The sequence below is a fragment of the Triticum dicoccoides genome, chromosome 1A (genome assembly GCF_002162155.2).
Source record: "Triticum dicoccoides isolate Atlit2015 ecotype Zavitan chromosome 1A, WEW_v2.0, whole genome shotgun sequence".
Taxonomy (NCBI): domain Eukaryota; kingdom Viridiplantae; phylum Streptophyta; class Magnoliopsida; order Poales; family Poaceae; genus Triticum; species Triticum dicoccoides.
The window spans coordinates 145190036-145209041 of NC_041380.1; positions in this window are offsets into that span (position 1 = coordinate 145190036).

Below are 19006 nucleotides of genomic sequence, written 5' to 3' on the forward strand. Positions count from 1 at the left end.
AATCTTACCCAGCTTCGGGGCTCTCCGTGGATATAACACCCCTACTGCTGCTCTGCGGGGTCTCCGCATGATCACTAGATGGACAAGTAGCTACACAATGCTCCTTGAGCTGTTTGGTAGGAGGAGGAAGAAGGGCACGGCTAGCTTGCTTCTTCTCCTTGTGTGGTGTCTAAAACTAGCTGGGGGTCAACCCTTTGCATGGGTGTCCCGGGGGGTTTATATAGGCCTACCCCTGGGGGTACAATGGTAATCTGGTTGTGCGTGGGGCCCAGCCGTCTGTGTCTTCGCTCTCCGGCTTCTGCGCCGGCTGCTGGGGCCCGCCGGCTGGTGGGTCCCGCCGGCTGCCGGCTCCCTGGTCGACAGACAGGCTCCATTGTCCAGGGCCTTGTCGGTGGCTGGTTACTGTTGCTCAATCTTGGTGACGAGGGCTTCGCCAAAGTAAGCATGGCTACAGTGCTGCCGTCTGGCGGGTGGCCACTGTAGCCTCACCGCGTCTTGTCTCCTTAACGGGGCATCTCCTTCGAGGGGGTGGCAAGCCGGCTGGAGAGAGCCGGCTCTGTCTCGGGCCGACTGGGGGAAGCCAGGCCGCCTTCAGGTGTCTCTCTGCCTGAAGGGGCCCACCGCCCGTGGGCCGTACTGGTAACCCGTCGTGCATGACATCAGGGTCAGTGTGGCAACAGTGCCGCGCCGGACGGGTCATGGCCACCCGTACGGCGCACTGTGCCAGGCGCGCTCCGGGATTCGGGGGTGGCAGGCTTCACTGTAGCCAAGCCCCGTCTCATGGCCGCTAGGTGGATGCAAACTTTGAGGTTATGGTCTCGACCGCTTTATGGGAGCCGGCTTCTTGGAGTCGGCCTTCTCGCGGCCGGCTTCTCGAAGTCGGCCCTCCCATGGCTTTCTTCATGAGGGCTAAAGTCGGGCCGCCTTCCAATAGCCAGCCTGGAGACAGCCGGCCAGGGGAAGGCGGACCTATGTCTTGGATTCTTGAGAGCCGGATCGGCTCGTAATTTTTTCAGAAGGGCCAGGGGAAGCCGGCTAGGCTACCCATGGCTATTTACTCCGACAGTAGTCCCCGAAGCTGGTCGAGCTTCGAGGCGGACAAAGGGACGAGAAGCTTGGTCAGCTTCCTACCCTGAAGAGCCGGCTTTGCTGGTGTATGCCTATTTCAGAGAGCTCCGTTTCTCGTAGGCGGGAACGCGGGCCACGTGGCGAGGAATTCCTGCGAACGCACGCGCGCGACGGGACGTCGCCACAGGCCCGGGCCCGCCACTCGCAGGCCTCGGTCCGAGCGCGGATCTTCCACGGCCCACATGGGCCGCTCACCTTCCCGCGGCGGTTTTATTCCGCCATCAAGGCACAGTAATCGCAGGACGTGGGGGAGTGGGCGCAGTTGATCCCCATGTTCCCCCACGCCGCGCCTCCTCGGCTCCGCCGCGCGGTCCATAAGTAGGAGGAGGGGGGGAGCGGCAGAGGCTCGTGCGCTCTCCCTCACTCCGCCCCCTTCTCGCCCTCCTTCTTCTTCTCTTCCCCGCAACAGCTCTTTGCCGCGCCGTTCCGCCGCCGTGTCGTTTTGCTTCTCGCCGCGCTGCCCCATGGCACTGTCAAGCTCGTGGGATGGCTCCAACGTCCATGAGGACCATGTCGCGTTCCTCTGCCAGACGCGACGCCTGCCCGGCGAGAACTTTGTTCGGGTTCGTGTAGCGCCGGAGAAGGAGATTTCCCCGGCACCGGAGGAAGGCGAGCGGGTGATCTTCCGCTCGCACTGCCTGCGCGGCTTCGGCCTTTCGGCAAGCGGGTTCCTCCAGGCCTTCCTCGAATTCTACAACCTCCAGCTGCATCACCTCACGCCCAACGCGGTGATGCTGCTGTCGGCCTTTGTCACACTGTGCGAGGGCTTCCTTGGGGTCCTCCCCACACTCGAGCTCTGGGCGGAATTCTTCCAGAGCAAACTCGGCACCGTCGTCGCGGGCGTGCCCGCCCCCTGCGGAGCCTTCATCGCCATGAGGCAGGCGAGCGAGAACAATTCGTTCCCGTCCATCCCCCTGATCCAGTCGGTGAAGATCTGGCAGAAGTCGTACTTCTACGTGAAGAACGTCGCCCAGCAAGGAGACCACGTCAACCTGCCGGCTTACGTAGCTGGCCCACCGGCTGGGAGGCAGCCCTCATGGAGTTTCCGGTCCAGGTCACTGTCTCAGGCCGGGAACGCTGCCGTCTCCCGGCTTCACGTGATGATCCAGTCGGAAGGCCTGAGCGGGGCCGACTTGGTGGCCGCCTTCGTGGAGCGCCGGATACTTCCTCTCCAAAGCCGACCACACATGATGTGTCAGATAGGCGGCCGCTTCGACCCAAGCCGGCTGAGCACCAGGGAGATGCCTCATGCGGAGGTGTCGTACATGGTAAATTATATCTCCAATTGCAAGCTCGCCGAGGACTGGCGATACGGCAAGGTGCCGTATTCTCGTGCCAACCCTTCGCCCGTGGTAAGCTTTCCTCTATTTGTTCTTTTTGTTGGTAGTCGGCTTTATGATGCCCGACTTCTGATCGGTCGGTTCTTCTTAGCAGAACCCCCTTCTTCCGCTGACGACTGGGGCAGCAGGGATAGAACGCCAGTACGTCCCCGACCGCACGGTGGACGACGTCGATGACCCGGATTTGGGGGCAGCCGCCATGGAAGACGCCGTCGTGGGGGACAACGCCGAGCCCGGAGGCACAGGGCTTACCGCCAGCTTCGAGGACTGGCCGGATGATGCCGAAGCCGAAGTCGCCCCGCGTCGCCAGCCGGCGGCCAACCATCAGGGCGCGGGCTCGTCCACCGTGCCGGCTGCCAGCGGCGACGCACAGAAGCGCCGGGCCGCGTCAATCCTCTTTGGCAGTCGGCCGAAGAAGTCCAAAGCCTCCACCGCGGCGACCAAACGAGATGAGGCGGCCGCGAAAGAGTCCCGCTTCCGCAAGGCGGTGAAGCAGCCTCAGACGGTCTCAGCGTAAGTCGTCGATTGCCTGGTCGCATGCTTTTCATCGTTCTCTCCTGTTCGAACATTCTTCCTAACCTTTTCCCGCTCGCTGGACAGGGCGCCGCTTTCCCTTGAGCGGGGTCCGGGCGGCTCCGTAGTTGGGCCGACTGGAGGGTCTTCGGGCTCCCGCCGCGTGGACCCCCGCGCCGACCTCAGGGAGGCCACGGAGCGGAACGCCCGTGAGGCGCGGGAGGAGCGTGAGGCGGCAGAAAAAGCGGCCGCCCAGGTGGCGAGGGAGCAGGCCGACGCGGCAGCCAAGGCCCAGGCGGAGGCGGCGACCGCGAGAACGGAGGCGGAGGGTTCATGTAACCAGCCTCCGCTGCTCGCCATTCCCCTCCGAGCCATGGCCCCTGACACCCCATTTCCCCTGGCGGAGGAAATCGTCCAAGACCCGCCGCTGATGGAGAGGAGGGAGGACCTTGTGGTCTTCGCGGGGAGAGCGCCGCCGGCAGCGCCAAACGGAGCGGGCTAAGGCGGCCAATCGTCAGCGGCGCCAGAGGAGCCGGCCGGGGGTGAGCCGGAGGACGGAGCCGGCCTCGAGGTGCAGCCAGTGACACGTCGGCGCGTAGGGGGAGGCGCCGCTCCATCGGAGTCGCGCCGAGTTGCGGGCGTCGGCCAGTCGGCGGAGGCTCTAGAGGCGGCCAGCACCACCACGTCCGAGTGGACTCCCAGCGGGGGGACTGGCGAGCTGAATGTGGCGGCTCAAGAGGTCCAGAGCCGGCTTCAAGCTCAGGCCGCCCTACTGCAGCAGTACACCCAGGAGTTCCTGTCGACGCGGGCCGCCATCCGGGTGAGTCTTTCATTCTTGGCCGCTTTGGTCTCTTGATTTCTTCCGTGGGGGCGCGTCAGCGCACCCACTGGGTGTAGTCCCCGAGATTCCGGCCGACTGCTGAGCAGTCGGGTCAGATCTTTCTTGACGACCACCTTATTTTTGCTTCCTGTCTGAACTTTCAGGAATATCATAATTCCCGTGCTGCTGCCTTCAACTCCCAGGCTCAGGAGTTGGGTCGGAAGACCGACGACCTGGCCAACAGCCGAAGTAAGTGCTTGATCTTGTCTGTCTCCTGTGGGGGCGCGTCAGCGCACCCACTGGGTGTAGTCCCCGAGATTCCGGCCGACTGCTGAGCAGTCGGGTCGGATCTTCCTTGACGACTTTTTCCTTATTGGGGTTTTTTTGTCTTTCGTGCTTTCAGGGGCCAACGCCGACTTGAGGAGGGAGCTCGGCGAAGCACATGCCGCCATTCATACCAAGGATGCTGAGTACGCTGCCTTGGTCCAGGAGCGTGACCGCCTGGCCAAGAAGCTGGCTGACCAAGAGGAGAGCCACAAGGCGGCCCTGCAGAAAGCACAGGATAGCGAGGCCGCCCTGAAGGCAGAGTTTGAGACCGAGGCGGCGAGCTGGGCTGAGACCCGGCGAGCGGTGTATGAAGGCTTCGGCCCCATCGAGGACTTGATCGACGGTAAACCGCCTTCCTCGCTCCTCTCCTGCCCCTTGCCGCCTGGTTTTTGGCCTGACTTGTGCTGCTGCCTATTTTCTTGTGCAGACTACTTTCCCGGCTACTCCGCCTTCGCCGCCCAAACCATCGAGGCCCATCGCGAGGCGTGCCGTCAGGCGGGGGTCAACATCGTGCTGGACGCGAATCGGACACTTGAGGAGTAGCTCTTGGCTGTCCAAGCGCAGCTGCAGCCGGCTCACCGGATGCTTCGCTGGCTCCAACGTGTCGGGGCGCAGGTGTTGGCCGCCCTCTGGCCCGGCGAGACGATCCCCCGCACCCCAAGACGGACTGCCGACTGGCTGGAGATCGCAGTCGGTCGCTTTGAAGCTTGGAAGGCGTCGGCGGCCCGTCTTGGAGCCAGGCGGGCATTGGAGTTCGTTCGAGCTTGGTACCCAGGGCTGAACCTGGACCAGCTGCGCACTTGGCAGCTGGAGGCCGACGCGGAGCTAGAGGAGGTGCGGCCGGCTATTGCCCAGCGTGCTTTGATGATCGCCGAGTGCACCAACATCAGCGTTTTTGCACCTGAAATCAATGATGACGGCGTTGCCCAGCCGGAGGAGTGGTTCGGGCTGAACCCGGCGGTGGGCGAGGACTCGGCAGAGGAGATCGCCTCCAGCGACGAGGGCGAGGATGACGAAGAAGAGGATGGTGAAGACGTCGAGCCGGCTAGTGGAACAGCCGGCCGGCCTCAGGCTGACCGTGCCTCCAGCAACGAGGCACGTGGAAGCGCACCCTCTGCGGGAGACGGTGATCAAGCCGAGGTTCGCCAGCCGGCCACTCCTTCAGCCGGCACAACCGTCTCCGCCGACCAGCCCGGCTCGTCGGTCGCTCCGCCAGCTTGACCTGCCGTCCTTATTTTTCATGCTTGTTGCCTTTTGAACAATCTTTATTAAGCTTTCGCAGTTCCACCCACTGGGGGTGTATCCAAACTATGTTGAATGCTGGCCTCTTGGAGGTCTTTTATGTAAATATTATTATGTGCATGTTTGGTTTCCATTCGCGTATGCTTTTTATCCTTAGGCTTTTTCCTTTGCCGCCTTCCCTCTTTGGGGAGGCAAGTACTCGAGATTTCTTGGATTGAAGTGAAGTGAATGGAAACCGGCCGGCCGGCTACTTTGGTAGTCGGTCGGTGGTAGGCGGAAAACCAACTTTCGTTATATTAGTCCGTTGGTCCCTGGCCATTTTTCGTGTGGGCATCCTTTCCTGCTTTTGACTCTTGCCAGCCGGACAGCCGGTTCTTCGAACTGTGACTTTGGCAAGAGCTAAGCTTGGGTGTCGGCACACTATTTGTCTGACCGCGGGTAGGACTTCTAATATAACTCCAGTCGGCCAGTCCCCGGGCCGACTAGTCGAACCCGGTGCCGGACGGAACAAGTAAATGAAATGACAAGGTCATAAGCATGATACTTTTCATTCATAGATAAAAGATGGCAGTCCCCGAGCCCTCCTTCGGGGGGGGGGGGGGATATCGTCTCGTATTTAGTACAAAAGTTAGCGTGATACATACTGCATTTCAACTGTAAAATCTTCGAAGGAGGTTGGCGTTCCATGGTTGTTCCGACTCCTTGCCGGAGTCGTCTCTCTTGCGTGCGTTGGGCTTCTGCGCGTCGATTAGGTAGTAGGTTTCGTTGCCTAGAGCTCTGCTGATGACGAAGGGGCCCTCCCAAGGGGCCGAGAGCTTGTGCTGGCCAGCTGTTCGCTGGATCAGCCGGAGCACAAGATCACCCTCTTGGAAAGATCTTGGCCTGACCTTCCGACTATGGTAGCTGCGCAAACCCTGCTGGTAGATGGCAGACCGGCTGAGGGCTAACAGCCGGCCTTCTTCCAGCAGGTCGACGCCGTATTCTCGTGCTTCCTTGGCCTCCGCCTCCGTGTACATGGTTACCCGGGGCGAGTCGAACTCGATGTCGGTTGGGATGATCGCCTCGGCACCGTACACGAGGAAGAAAGGAGTGAAGCCGGTTGACTTGTTTGGGGTAGTGCGCAGACTCCAGAGGACGGCCGGCAGCTCATCGAGCCAATAGCCGGCTGAATGCTCCAGTGGTACGACCAGTCGGGGCTTGATGCCAGAGAGGATGAGGCCGTTGGCTCGCTCGACCTGGCCGTTTGACTGCGGGTGGGCAACGGACGCTAAGTCCAGCCGGATACCTTGGGCTGCGCAGAAACGTGCCAAGGCTCCTTTGGCAAAATTCGTGCCATTGTCGGTGATGATGCTGTGTGGCACGCCGTACCGAGTTGTTATGTCTGCGATGAATGTCACAGCAGTCGGCCCATTCAACTTCTTGATAGGCTTTGCCTCAATCCACTTGGTGAATTTGTCCACGGCGACGAGCAAATGCGTCATGCCGCCGCGCGCCGTCTTGAATGGGCCCACCATGTCCAGTCCCCAAACGGCGAAGGGCCAGGTGAGAGGAATGGTCTTGAGTGCCGAAGCTGGCATGTGTTTCTTGGAGCTGAAGAGTTGGCACCCTTTGCAATATTTAACTAACTCATTGGCGTCATCCAAAGCAGTCGGCCAAAAGAAACCATGGCGGAAGGCTTTGGCGACGAGTGATCTTGAGGCCGCATGGTTGCCGCATTCTCCTTGGTGGATGTCTCTGAGGATTGCAATGCCCTTCTCTTGCTCAACGCATCGCTGGAGGACTCCAGTGACACTGCGCTTGACGAGTTCTCTGTTGACGATTGTGTATGCTCCGGCTCAACGTTGGACTTGTCTTGCCTCTGTTTCGTCAGCCGGCAGATCTTGGTTTACTAGGAAGTTGAGGATGGACTGAGCCCATGACGGAGCCACGACCTCTCCTACTGCCAATGTGGCTACTGCCACCAGGGTGGGCGGGCTGGGTGGTGAAATGCTGGAGTCCGCCGCCGGCTGTTGTGCTGGTGCAGTTCCCGGGCCGGCTACTGCAGTCCCCGAGCCGGGTGTGGTAGTCCCCGAGCCGGTTGCCGAAGTCCCCGGGCCGACTACTGAAGTCCCAGGGTCGCCTGCTTGGTTCTTCGAGCCGGACCCGGCCGTGTCGGGGTCAGGCGGTACGAAGATGGAATCGGACTCTGGAGATGGCTTGATGGACGGCTTGAGGAGGCGTTGTAGAGCGACGCCGGTTGGTATTGCTTGCCGAGTGGAGCCTATTCGAGCCAGAGCATCAGCTGGCTCGTTGTCGGCTCGCGGTACGTGGAGGAATTCGCATCCTTCAAAATACCCGCTGATCTACTGAACGAGGAAGCGGTAGCTTGCCATATTTGCGTCCTTGGCATCCCAGACGCCGGATGATTGCTGGACCACCAAGTCCGAGTCGCCATAACATAGGATCCGGCGAATGCCGAGTTCTTTGGCAAGCCAGAGCCCGTGTATGAGCGCCTCGTACTTGGCCACGTTGTTGGAGGCGGCAAAGTGAATTTGCAGCGTGTATCTGAGCTTGTCGCCTTTGGGAGAGGTGAGGATGATGTCGGCTCCCAAGCCGGTGTGCATCTTGGACCCATCGAACTGCATGCGCCAATGAGTGGAGTCGGGAGCCGGCGGTAGGTACTGGGTCTCGGCCCAGTCGACGAGGAAGTCGGCCAATGCTTGGGACTTGATGGCGGTGCGAGGCTGGTAGAAGATCGTGTAAGGGGCTAGCTCGATGGCCCATTTCGCCACCCGGCCAGATGCATCCCGGCTGCCTATGATCTCGGCCAGCGGGGCGGTGCATACGACCGTGATGGGATGCTCTTGGAAGTAGGGCTTCAGCTTCTTGGCGGCGAAGTACACGCCATAGCACATCTTCTGGTAGTGCGGGTAGTTCTTCTTCGAGGTAGACAACACCTCGCTCAAATAATACACCGGCCTCTGGACCGGCTGGGCTCGGCCTTCTTCTGGGCGTTGGACTACGATGACGGTGCTGACCACCCGGCTGGTTGGGGGAATGTAAAGGAGCATGGGCTCTTTCTCAGTCGGTGCCGCTAGGACGGGCGGCGTGGCCAGCATCTTCTTCAGCTCATGAAAAGCTTGGTCGGCCTGGTCGTTCCACTCAAAGTGAGTGCTCTTCTTCATGAGGCGGTAGAGGGGGAGAGCTTTCTCTCCGAGCCGGCTGATGAAGCGGTTCAAGGAGGCCAAGCATCCGGTGAACTTTTGGTTGTCTCGAAGCTTGGTGGGGATCACCATTCTCTCGATGGCCTTGATCTTCACCGGGTTCCATTCGATGCCGCGTTCGGAGACCAGGAAGCCTAGGAGCTGGCCGGCTAGCACTCCGAACATGCATTTCTCGGGGTTGAGCTTGATTTGGAACCGGCGTAGGTTCTCAAACGTTTCTTTGAGGTCTTCCAGCAAGGTGTCGCGCTTCTCCGTCTTCACCACAATGTCGTCCACGTAGACGTGAGCGTTTCTGCCGAGTTGCTTGAGGAGGAACTTCTACATGCAACGCTGAAAAGTGGCACCGGCATTTCTTAAGCCGAATGTCATAGTCAGGTAGCAGAAGGCTCCAGATGGCGTGATGAAGGCGGTCTTCAGGCGGTCGTCCGGATCTAGCTTTATCTGGTGATATCCTGAGTAAGCATCCAAGAAACTCAACAGCTCGCATCCGGCCGTGGAGTCTATCACTTGGTCAATCCTCGGCAGGGCAAAGGGATCTTTGGGGCAAGCCTTGTTGAGGCTCGTGTAGTCTATACACATGCGCCACTTGTTGTTCTTCTTTAGCACGAGGACCGGGTTGGCGAGCCACTCTGGAAAGAAAACTTCCATAATGAAGTCGGCTGCCAGAAGCCGGGCTATCTCCTCTCCCACAATCCTGCGTTTCTCCTCCGATAGTCGGCGAAGGGGTTGTTTGACTGGCTTTGCATCTTCTCAGACGTGTAGTTTGTGCTCGGCGAATTCCTTCGGGACGCCCGGCATGTCCTTAGGGGACCATGCAAAGATGTCCCAATTCTCACGGAGGAAATCGGCGAGCTCGCCTTCCTATTTGCTGTTTAGGTTTGCCCCGATGACGGCAAACCTCTCTGGGTGCTCGGGGTCAAGAGGTATCTTCTTCGTCTCCTTGGCCGGCTGGAAAGATCCTTGAGCATCATGATCCTTGGGATCGGGGGACACAGCCGACTGCTTGGCGGCTATGGCCACGACTCGGTCCAACATCTTCTTTTCTTCGGCAATCACAAGGGACTCGGCCAGCCGGCTGCTGGCTGCTGCGCACTCAGAGGACTTCTTGTAATCGCCGGCTATGGTGATGACGCCTTTGGTGCTTGGTATCTTCATCTTGAGGTATGCATAGTGGGGAACTGCCATGAATTTGGCCAAGGTAGGTCGGCCAAGCAACGCGTGGTAGGGGCTCTCCAGGTCCACCACTTCAAACCATATTGCTTCCCGGCGGAAATGCTCCTTGTCCCCAAAGAGTGCATCAATCTTGATCTTGCCAATGGGGGCGCAGGACAGGCCGGGTACGATGCCATGGAACACTGTCCGAGTAGGCGTGAGTTGCTTTGTCTTGACGTTCAGCTTCTCCAGGGTGTCGCGGTACAAGATGTTGATGCTGCTCCCGCCGTCTATCAACACACGGGAGAAGCGGGCGGCGCGTCTATCCATTGCAAGGGTGGCATCCAGAACCAACGCATAAGAGCCGGGAGATGGCATCACCTCTGGGTGATCGGCCCGACTCCAGCTGATAGGTTTTTCTGACCAGTGCATGTGCTCGGCGGGGTTGGCAGCAACCATGCTGACTTCCTGGTTCACTCGGCGTTTGCTGCGCCGGTCTTCGGGCTGGCTTGTAAAGACGATATAGGCGGCATGCTCGTCGGGGAACTCATCATGCACGACTCCGACTGCGGGCCGAGCGGCCGCGCCGGCGGAACCGGAGGCGGCGGGCCGGCAGGCGGAGGCGGCGCGAGCCCTTCGCCTTTGGAGATTTGGGTGAGCCAATGGCACTTCCGGGTTGTGTGGTTGGACGGCTTCGCGCCGCTGTGGAACTTGCACGGGGCGTCGAGAGTTTGCTCGTAGGAGAAGGCCGGCTGCCAAGCCGGCCTGCCGCCCTTGGGTTTCTTGGGCGCGGGCCGCCCTTCGGGCGGCACGTCTTCAACTGTGGCCACCTACAGACTGGCGGGAGGCAGCGCGGGGCCCTTGCGCTTGTGGTCGTTCGAGTGTGGGCGTCGGCCGGAATCCCCAGCCGGCGTCTTGGGCGCCGGGTTGAGTACTTTTCCGGACGCGTCTACCCGGAGCTCGGTCTTCATTGAGGAGTCGGCGGTGGCGTACTTGTCCGCTATGTCCAGAAGCTCGTCGAGGGTAGTCGGCTCGTCGCAGAGAAGCTTGTGCTTGAGGAGGGTGCCTTCTCGGCACCCGGCTGTGAAGTATTCTATGGCTTGCACCTCGTGCACCCCTTCGCAAGAGTTGTGGAGCTCGGCCCAACGCGTGAGGTAGTCGCGAGTTGACTCGGCGGGGCCTTGTATGCACAAGGAGAGTTGTCTGGGCTTGGGAGCCCGCTTGTAGGTGCTGGTGAAGTTGCGGACGAAGGCTTCTGTGAAGTCTAGCCAGCAGTTGATGCTGCGTGGTTTGAGGCTGTCGAGCCAGGTCCGCGCCGTGCCTTGCAGCATGAGAGGCACGTACTTCACGGCAACGCGCCGGTTGCCGCTGGCTATGCTAACCGCTGTGGAGTAGTCGATCAGCCAATCTTCCGGCTTCACGGAGCCGTTGTACTTGGGCGTGTCTCTTGGGAGCGAGAACCCTTTGGGGAAGGGTTCGTCGCGGATTCGGGGGCCGAAGCAAGGCAGACCGACATCGTCTTATTCTTCCAGTGCCAGGGATCGCGCCAGGCGGTCAATCCGATGGCGGGTGTCATTTTCGCCGACTCCTTCGCGGCGACCTAGTCGGCCGCTGAGAGTCGGATGCGCCACCGGCGGAGGGGTGGGATATCTCTCTCCACGGGGCTGAGGCGGAGGCTGGTTGCCCTACCACTCCACGTCCCGAGGGCGACCTTCTGCATCTCGCTCGATGGAGATCCGGGTTTGGCTTCGGCTGGCAGCCGGCTCTTTCTCGCGCCGCGCGCGGTCTCTACCCGCAGTCGGCGTCCGGGACGTCGCGCCGTGATCTCGGTGCGGGGGAGGGCTTTCCGCGCGGGCATCGGCTTCGTGGCGCTGCGCGGCTGCATCGATCAGCTGCTGGATGCGTCGGGTCATGTGGGGGAGTTCTTCGGCCCCCAGTCCGTCTAGCTCGTCTATGGCCGCCTGGGCGGCACGCAGGTTCTCGAGTGGAGTGGCGTAGACTGGGCAGTCGACTCCTAACGTGTCGGCAACGACAGCGTCGCGCTGTCTGACAACGCCGACCCGGCTGGGCCCACCTGGGGGCGGCATGCCAAAGGCGGGGTGGTCGGCCTCGCGTCGGTGGGCCTCAGCAAGGCGTCTCATGGAAACCAATTTCCGGCCTTCCGCGAGGAGGGCGAGGCAGCGAGCCTCCAGTGCTTCAGCGTCAGCGTCGGCCGGAAGGGGGATGGACAAGTCGTGGACCGCCGCGTGTGGGGCGTCATGGGCGCTCTCGTCAGCAGCGCCGTCGTGGCCGATGACCATCACCTTGGTGGGGACAGCGTCACAGCCATAGGCTCGGGGAAGTGGGTCGTTGTAGATCATGACGTTGGTGGGGAAGGTGTCGAACGAGGCCGTGTCGGAGTCGACAGGCATCGGATCGGTGGAGCCAACCGACTCCAAGTCCACAGCAGGCTCGCCAGAGACATGGAGCCGGCCGAGGAGGTTGACGAGGTGGTCGGTGTCCGCGTCGGAGGCGAGCTCGTCGGAGATGACGGTCTTATCGAGGAGATCAGCGAGGCTGCTCGCTGCGCAGGCGTTGGTGACGCCTTGCAGCGCGTCGTGGCGAGCGCCATCGGGCATGCCAGGCTGGCTACGCTCGCGGGGGAGGAAGAGGGTTCCCGTCTAGAACAGGTTTCCGGACGACGGTGCACCTGGCCCCACAGTGGGCGCCAAATGTCAGGTGGTAGGTGCGACATATGCCAGCGGGTGGCTTATCATTGTGGGAGCCAGTAAGACGTCACCGGTGCCTGGAAACGGGATGAGGCGAAGGCATGCACGCCGGCGAATCTTACCCAGCTTCGGGGCTCTCCGTGGAGATAACACCCCTACTGCTGCTCTGCGGGGTCTCCGCATGATCACTAGATGGACATGTAGCTACACAATGCTCCTTGAGCTATTTGGTGGGAGGAGGAAGAAGGGCACGGCTAGCTTGCTTCTTCTCCTTGTGTGGTGTCTAAAACTAGCTGGGGGTCAACCCTTTGCATGGGTGTCCCGGGGGGTTTATATAGGCCTACCCCCCGGGGGTACAATGGTAATCCGGCTGGGCATGGGGCCCAGCTGTCTGTGTCTTCGCTCTCCGGCTTCTGCGCCGGCTGCTGGGGCCCGCCGGCTGGTGGGTCCCGCCGGCTGCCGGCTCCCTGGTCGACAGACAGGCCCCACTGTCCAGGGCCTTGTCGGTGGCTGGTTACTGTTGCTCAATCTTGGTGACGAGGGCTTCGCCGAGGTAAGCATGGCTACAGTGCTACCGTCCGGCGGGTGGCCACTGTAGCCTCACCACGTCTTGTCTCCTTAATGGGGCGTCTCCTTCGAGGGGGTGGCAAGCCGGCTGGAGAGAGCCGGCTCCGTCTCGGGCCGACTGGGGGAGGCCAGGCCACCTTCAGGTGTCTCTCTACCTGAAGGGGCCCACCGCCCGTGGGCCGTACTGGTAACCCGTCGTGGATGACATCAGGGTTAGTGTGGCAATAGTGCCGCGCCGGACGGGTCATGGCCACCCGTACGGCGCACTGTGCCAGGCGCGCTCCGGGATTCGGGGGTGGCAGGCTTCACTCTAGCCACGCCCCGTCTCATCGCTTCTAGGTGGATGCAAACTTTGAGGGTACGGTCTCTACCGCTTTATGGGAGCCGGCTTCTTGGAGTCGGCCTCCTTGCGGTCGGCTTCTCGAAGTCGGCACTCCCATGGCTTTCTTCATGAGGGCTAAAGTTGGGCCGCCTTCCAATAGCCGGCCTGGGAGACAGCCGGCCAGGGGAAGGCGACCCTATGTCTTGGATTCTTGAGAGCCGGATCGGCTCGTAATTTCTTCAGAAGGGCCAGGGGAAGCCGGCTAGGCTACCCATGGCTATTTACTCCGACAACTCCGGATAGCAAGATGAAGAATACTTGAGGTCCCTAGAAATGAATGTCGATGAAAACTTCCAGAAGGAATTAAATCCTTGATGAATCACCATGTCGAGTCTTCGTGAAAACTCCGGTAAAAAAGAATGATCAAACGAAATGGAGGATTAAAAGAATAAGGTTGAAGCCTTTCAATGATTTAAATGAATCTCCGTGGAGATGTAATTGAAAAAGGTTGGAACTCCAGGAAAAAGAGAAGATGAAACAATTGAAATCAGGAATTTGATGAGCCTCCGGAATAGGGAATAGAATTTACTCGATGAAACAAGAACAAGAATTACCTTATGCTTAACCTTCACCAATTTAGATTGAGGACAAGCAACGGATTTGGCATACTACTTATTCTCATAGAAAGGATTAAGATAGATATAGCGCAAACTTGAGAAGGTCTTCAACAAACCACCGGTAGGATTGAAGCAACGAATGAATTGATATGATAAGAAAGAAGAAAAATCTTGAACGAACCACCGTAAGCATTAACAAAGAACGAAGTAAAGGGATAAATCACCGGAAAGGAATTAGAGAACGAATGAAAAATACTTGATGGAAATTAGATCCACGAGAACAAAAGATCATGAGCTGATTAGAGAATATTGAATGATGCACCGGTGAGATTTGGGGAACGAGAGCTGAAAGCTGAGAATGAACAAGTCTTCTGAAATGATGGACTCCAGATAATCGAACTGAAAATACCCTTGAAATGCTCCGGATGTGTGAAAAGAATTTTCGCGATCATAACACTTACGAGAGGATGGCCTTGAACTAGAACCACGAATCTCTGAGAGAACGGATAAGATATGGATGTAAACTCTTCTTCGGTCTTCAAATGATGAGAATGACAACGAGAAACATCACCAAGAATTATTGAGGCACACCGGAATAATAAAATCGAAGAGATTGAGCCAATGATGAAAAGAATGTGAAAGATCTTGGAGAAAATCATGTGACTGATGATAAATCATTCTTACGTCAAACTTTAAGATGAATTTGAGGGTAGCTCCAGGAAAATAAGAAGAATCAGGTAAGATCCTGGGAAATGACCTGTGGGTTAGGGCCCACTGAAAAGAAACACCGTAAAACGATTTAGAAGATAGATTGCGCCAGTTGAATTAAATGGCTAGAATAAGATAAGAACCTCGAAATAACTTGAACGGGTTAGGAATGAAAATACGAATCTTCGAGAAAACTTGAGCACTCTGGAACAATAGAATAGCGAGAAGTGAATGAATATGAGGAGCACCGGCATGATAGGGTATTTGAAACGAGGAGAAAGATATGATCAATAACGCTTGAATTTAAACCACCGGAGAAGAAAAAAATGAGTAAAGGGTGACGAACTTGAAGCTCCGTTAGAATCTTCATGAGAATCACCGGACACGAACATTGAAAGAAAAGAATGGAGAGACTTCCATCGATACCATGGATACTTGATTAAGGAATCTGAGTCCTTAAGAAGCAAGGGTGGGAGGGAGGGACAACAAAGACAACTTAGGATGGATGAACGAACACCGTTTAGAAAGTTGAGATTGAATCTTGTGGATGTTGAACATGAACGGATCCGCTTGGCGAGAGACACACCGGTTGAAAAGGATTGACATGACAGTCTCGATTATCATGAAGGTTTAGTATTCACATAGGATTATGAGAACACCACTTAGGAAAAATATGGAATCAACATTTGACTTCGAAGCAACTCGAATACCACAACTCAAAACCAAAAACAAAGGGTTGGCTTGCAGAATAAGCCAGAACAAACATATGATAGAGATTTCGTCCGAAGTTTTCGTGGTGGGGCCTACACGTGTCAGGACCCCGACTCAATCTCACATCGATCTAGCCGGGAACACCACATATCACTTTGCGGCCTCACGCACGGTATCCCCACGGGTGTCGCCTTACCTTTGCCCGGGACCGTTTGCGCATTTTGGCTCACGTATATGATAGTGTCGCTAGCATCCATATGATAAAGAGCCCGGGCTGACATGGCTAGTCGTAAACCCAAAGTGGCACAGACTTACAGGGACAGGCATCCATGACCCAGCATCGAACGTGTCGGTCATCAGCAAGTGGGTCCGGGCTGTAGCACTGGGCTAGCAGGACTCTGGTAAACCGGGCTGTAGCGGGCTAACAGGACTCCGATACTCAATGCGTGACATTTCCCCGAAGGGACAGACACAGGAACGAAGAAGGACACATGCCGGCCAGCCTAAGTGTTCCAGAGCAGTAGCAAGCTACCATGGCTCAGCGGTAACACTAGGAGACATTTCCCGGTAAGAGAGGCTACTAAAGATAAACAACTAGGTAGTCAGATCCCACACATACCAAGCATTTCAGTAGCATACGCACAATATGCTCGATATGTGCAAATACAACGAAGCATCACAACATGACTCTACGACACAAGTACTTATTCAATAGGCTCCGAGGAGCGAGATATTACAAACAGGGGTCTCATGACCCAACAATCAGAGCATACAAGTCAAAGCACAAGCGGAAGCTATCATGTCTGGGTACAGACATCTATAAATGAAAAAGGCTGAGAAGCCTGACTATCTATCAGATCCTGCCGAGGGCACAAGATCGTAGCTGAGGTATCAAGCTAAACATCGAAGTCCACGTGGAACTACTAGTGAGACTGAAGTCTCTCTGCAAAACATAAAATAGGCAAACGTGAGTACAAATGTACCCAGCAAGACTTACATCAGATCTATCTACACATGCATCATTATCAACAAAGGGGATGGTGGGGTTTAACTGCAGCAAGCCAGCTTTGACTCGGTGGCTATCCTGAACTACGACTGCAATGTAACTCTTTTGAGGTGGCGCACACGAGTCCACATATTCCCCATATCAATACACCACTATGGATCTGCTCCCGTCTCCCTACGAGAGCGCCATCCATAGCACTCACGCTTATCTTGCGTATTTTAGAGTATCCACTTTCACTTGTCTATGAACTGATATAAGCAACCCAGAAGTCCTTTACCGTGGACACGGCTATTCGAATAGATGATGTTAACCCTGCAGGGGTGTACTTCTTCATACATGTTTCCACCACTTAGCGTCTGCACACGACATGTGCTCGGCAGACTTCAAGCGAAAGCCGACGTGGGTGTAGACCACGACCTACCTAAACACTCAAGTCTCTAGTCCAGGTTTATCGCCTATTCGGGTTCCATCCATGAGGAGATCCGGCCGGAGTTTCGCTCACAGCCCCAAACGATGTGAACAGGGTTCCGTGACACCAAACGGGCGCCCGGTATACCCGGCCACGTGCCTACCGCATCACAGCCCACCCCTCCGGTCAGCACTGTCCACGGCCTCCAGCATACTACAAACACCAGAAACTACTTGCAACTCCTGGACAGAGGACGAGGGTGAATAAGAAGTCGAGCGGGGTCATATTTCAGGGCCCAATGTATGGTAGTAGCTGAATCATGGATCACAAACACAGAACTCAGTTCCTAAGGACGGCTTCAATGAGACAACCCACCATGTACTCCTACATGGCCTCTCACCGACACCTTTTACCAAATCGTGTTCACACACTTAGCTCACACACAGTAGGACATGTTCACACACCTCTGATTCATCCCGGATAAATCAGACCTGACACAACTCTAAGCAGTAGCAGGCATGACAAACAAGCAAGAATGAGTAGGCACAACAGGGCTCAAACAACTCCTACTCATGCTAGTGGGTTTCATCTATTTACTGTGGCAATGACAGGTCATGCAAAGGATAAAGGGGTTCAGCTACCGCAGCAAGTAACAGTTGAATCGTTGTTGTCCTAATGCATTAAAAGAGAGCAGGAGCGAGAGAGTAGGATTGTATCGGAATGAACAAGGGTGTTTTGCTTGCCTGGCACTTCTGAAGATAACATTGAGTCTTCATCAGTGTCAACGATCACATCATCGGTATCACGTCTATCGAGAGGGGACAAATACCGGCAACACAGAAGGAAACACAATCAATGCAATGCACAATATGATGCATGATCATGACATGGCAAAATGAATGTGTTTTGGGCTAATGCAACTAAAACCAGATTAAATGAAGTTGGTTTGGATCCAAGATTCAAATTCAAACTCCATATGTGATTATTCAAATGCCATGTAATTGATTTGTGCTAAACAGCAGCTATAAGTTGTTCTAACATGCATTAAAATGGTACATATGGATTCCTTGAATTTTTTTGATAATTTTTCATATATAATTTATTTAATTTGGAGTTACGGTTGAATTTCTATGATTTATTGAAGTTTTAGGCATTTTCTGGAATTTCCTGATTATTTTTAAATCCAGAAAATGAGTTATGACATCAGCACTGCGTCATGCTTGCATCAGCAAGTCAACAGGGCTGCCCCGGGTCAAACCTGACGTGTGGGGGCCACACGTCAGTGACATAGGTTAGACAGGGGGGTTAGTTTAATTTAATTAAAGATTAGGGCACTAGGGCCCACATGTCAGTGGCTCTGGGGTTAGATTAGGTGGTGATTAGCTTAAGCTAATCACCTGATGGCGGGGGCCCACCTGTCAGTGTCAGCAGAGGGGGTAGTTAAGATAAAATAGTTAAACTAATTAACAGGGGGGGCTGGCCCCACCTGTCATCGACCCAGGGGGGGGGTCCCGCCGTGGTCAACGTGGTCAGACCCACCGGCGGCTTGACGCCGGCGAGGCCAGACGCGGTGGTGCGCGTCGGAAACCAACTACAGGGGCTCTTTTGGCGCGCAGGAAGCAGCTACGGGGAGAGGGTGGAGTGGCGCATCCAACGGTGGCGGTGGCGGAGGCTGGGGTGGCCGGAGCTGCCGGCGGCGACCTCTTTTGCGGCTGCCGGAGTTCGGGCAATCTTGGGGTCGGGGTTAGGGAGCACGGCAGGAGGAGCTGGGGCGTGCTACGGACTCCTGAGATCATGGTGAGCACGTCAGTGGGCTCGGATACGAGCTGGGGTGGCTGTGGCCACGGCCACGCCATGGCCGGCGGCGAGAGATTCTCGGGCAAAGTGGTGGGGCTAGCTAGAGAGGGAGGTGGGGCACGGGGAGAGAGGGAATCGGGTCGAGGGCTCACCGCGGTTCTTCTGGTGCTGCTGGCGAGGCAGGGGAGGCACGGGGTCCGGCGAATCGACGGAGGGGAGCTTCGGTGGCCGGCGACGGAACGGCGATGGTGGCGGCGTTGCAGGGCTTCCGGAGGGCCGTGGGTCGGTGGGGAGGAAGGAGGGGGTCGAGGCGGAGCTCGTGGGTGTGTCGGAGAGGCTAGGGGTGGCCGGTGGCCACGAGAGAGCTCGTCGGCGGCGGCGGGTGTGTTCGGTGGCTGCGCGCGAGAGAGCCAGAGGAGGAGAGGAGCTCGGGGAG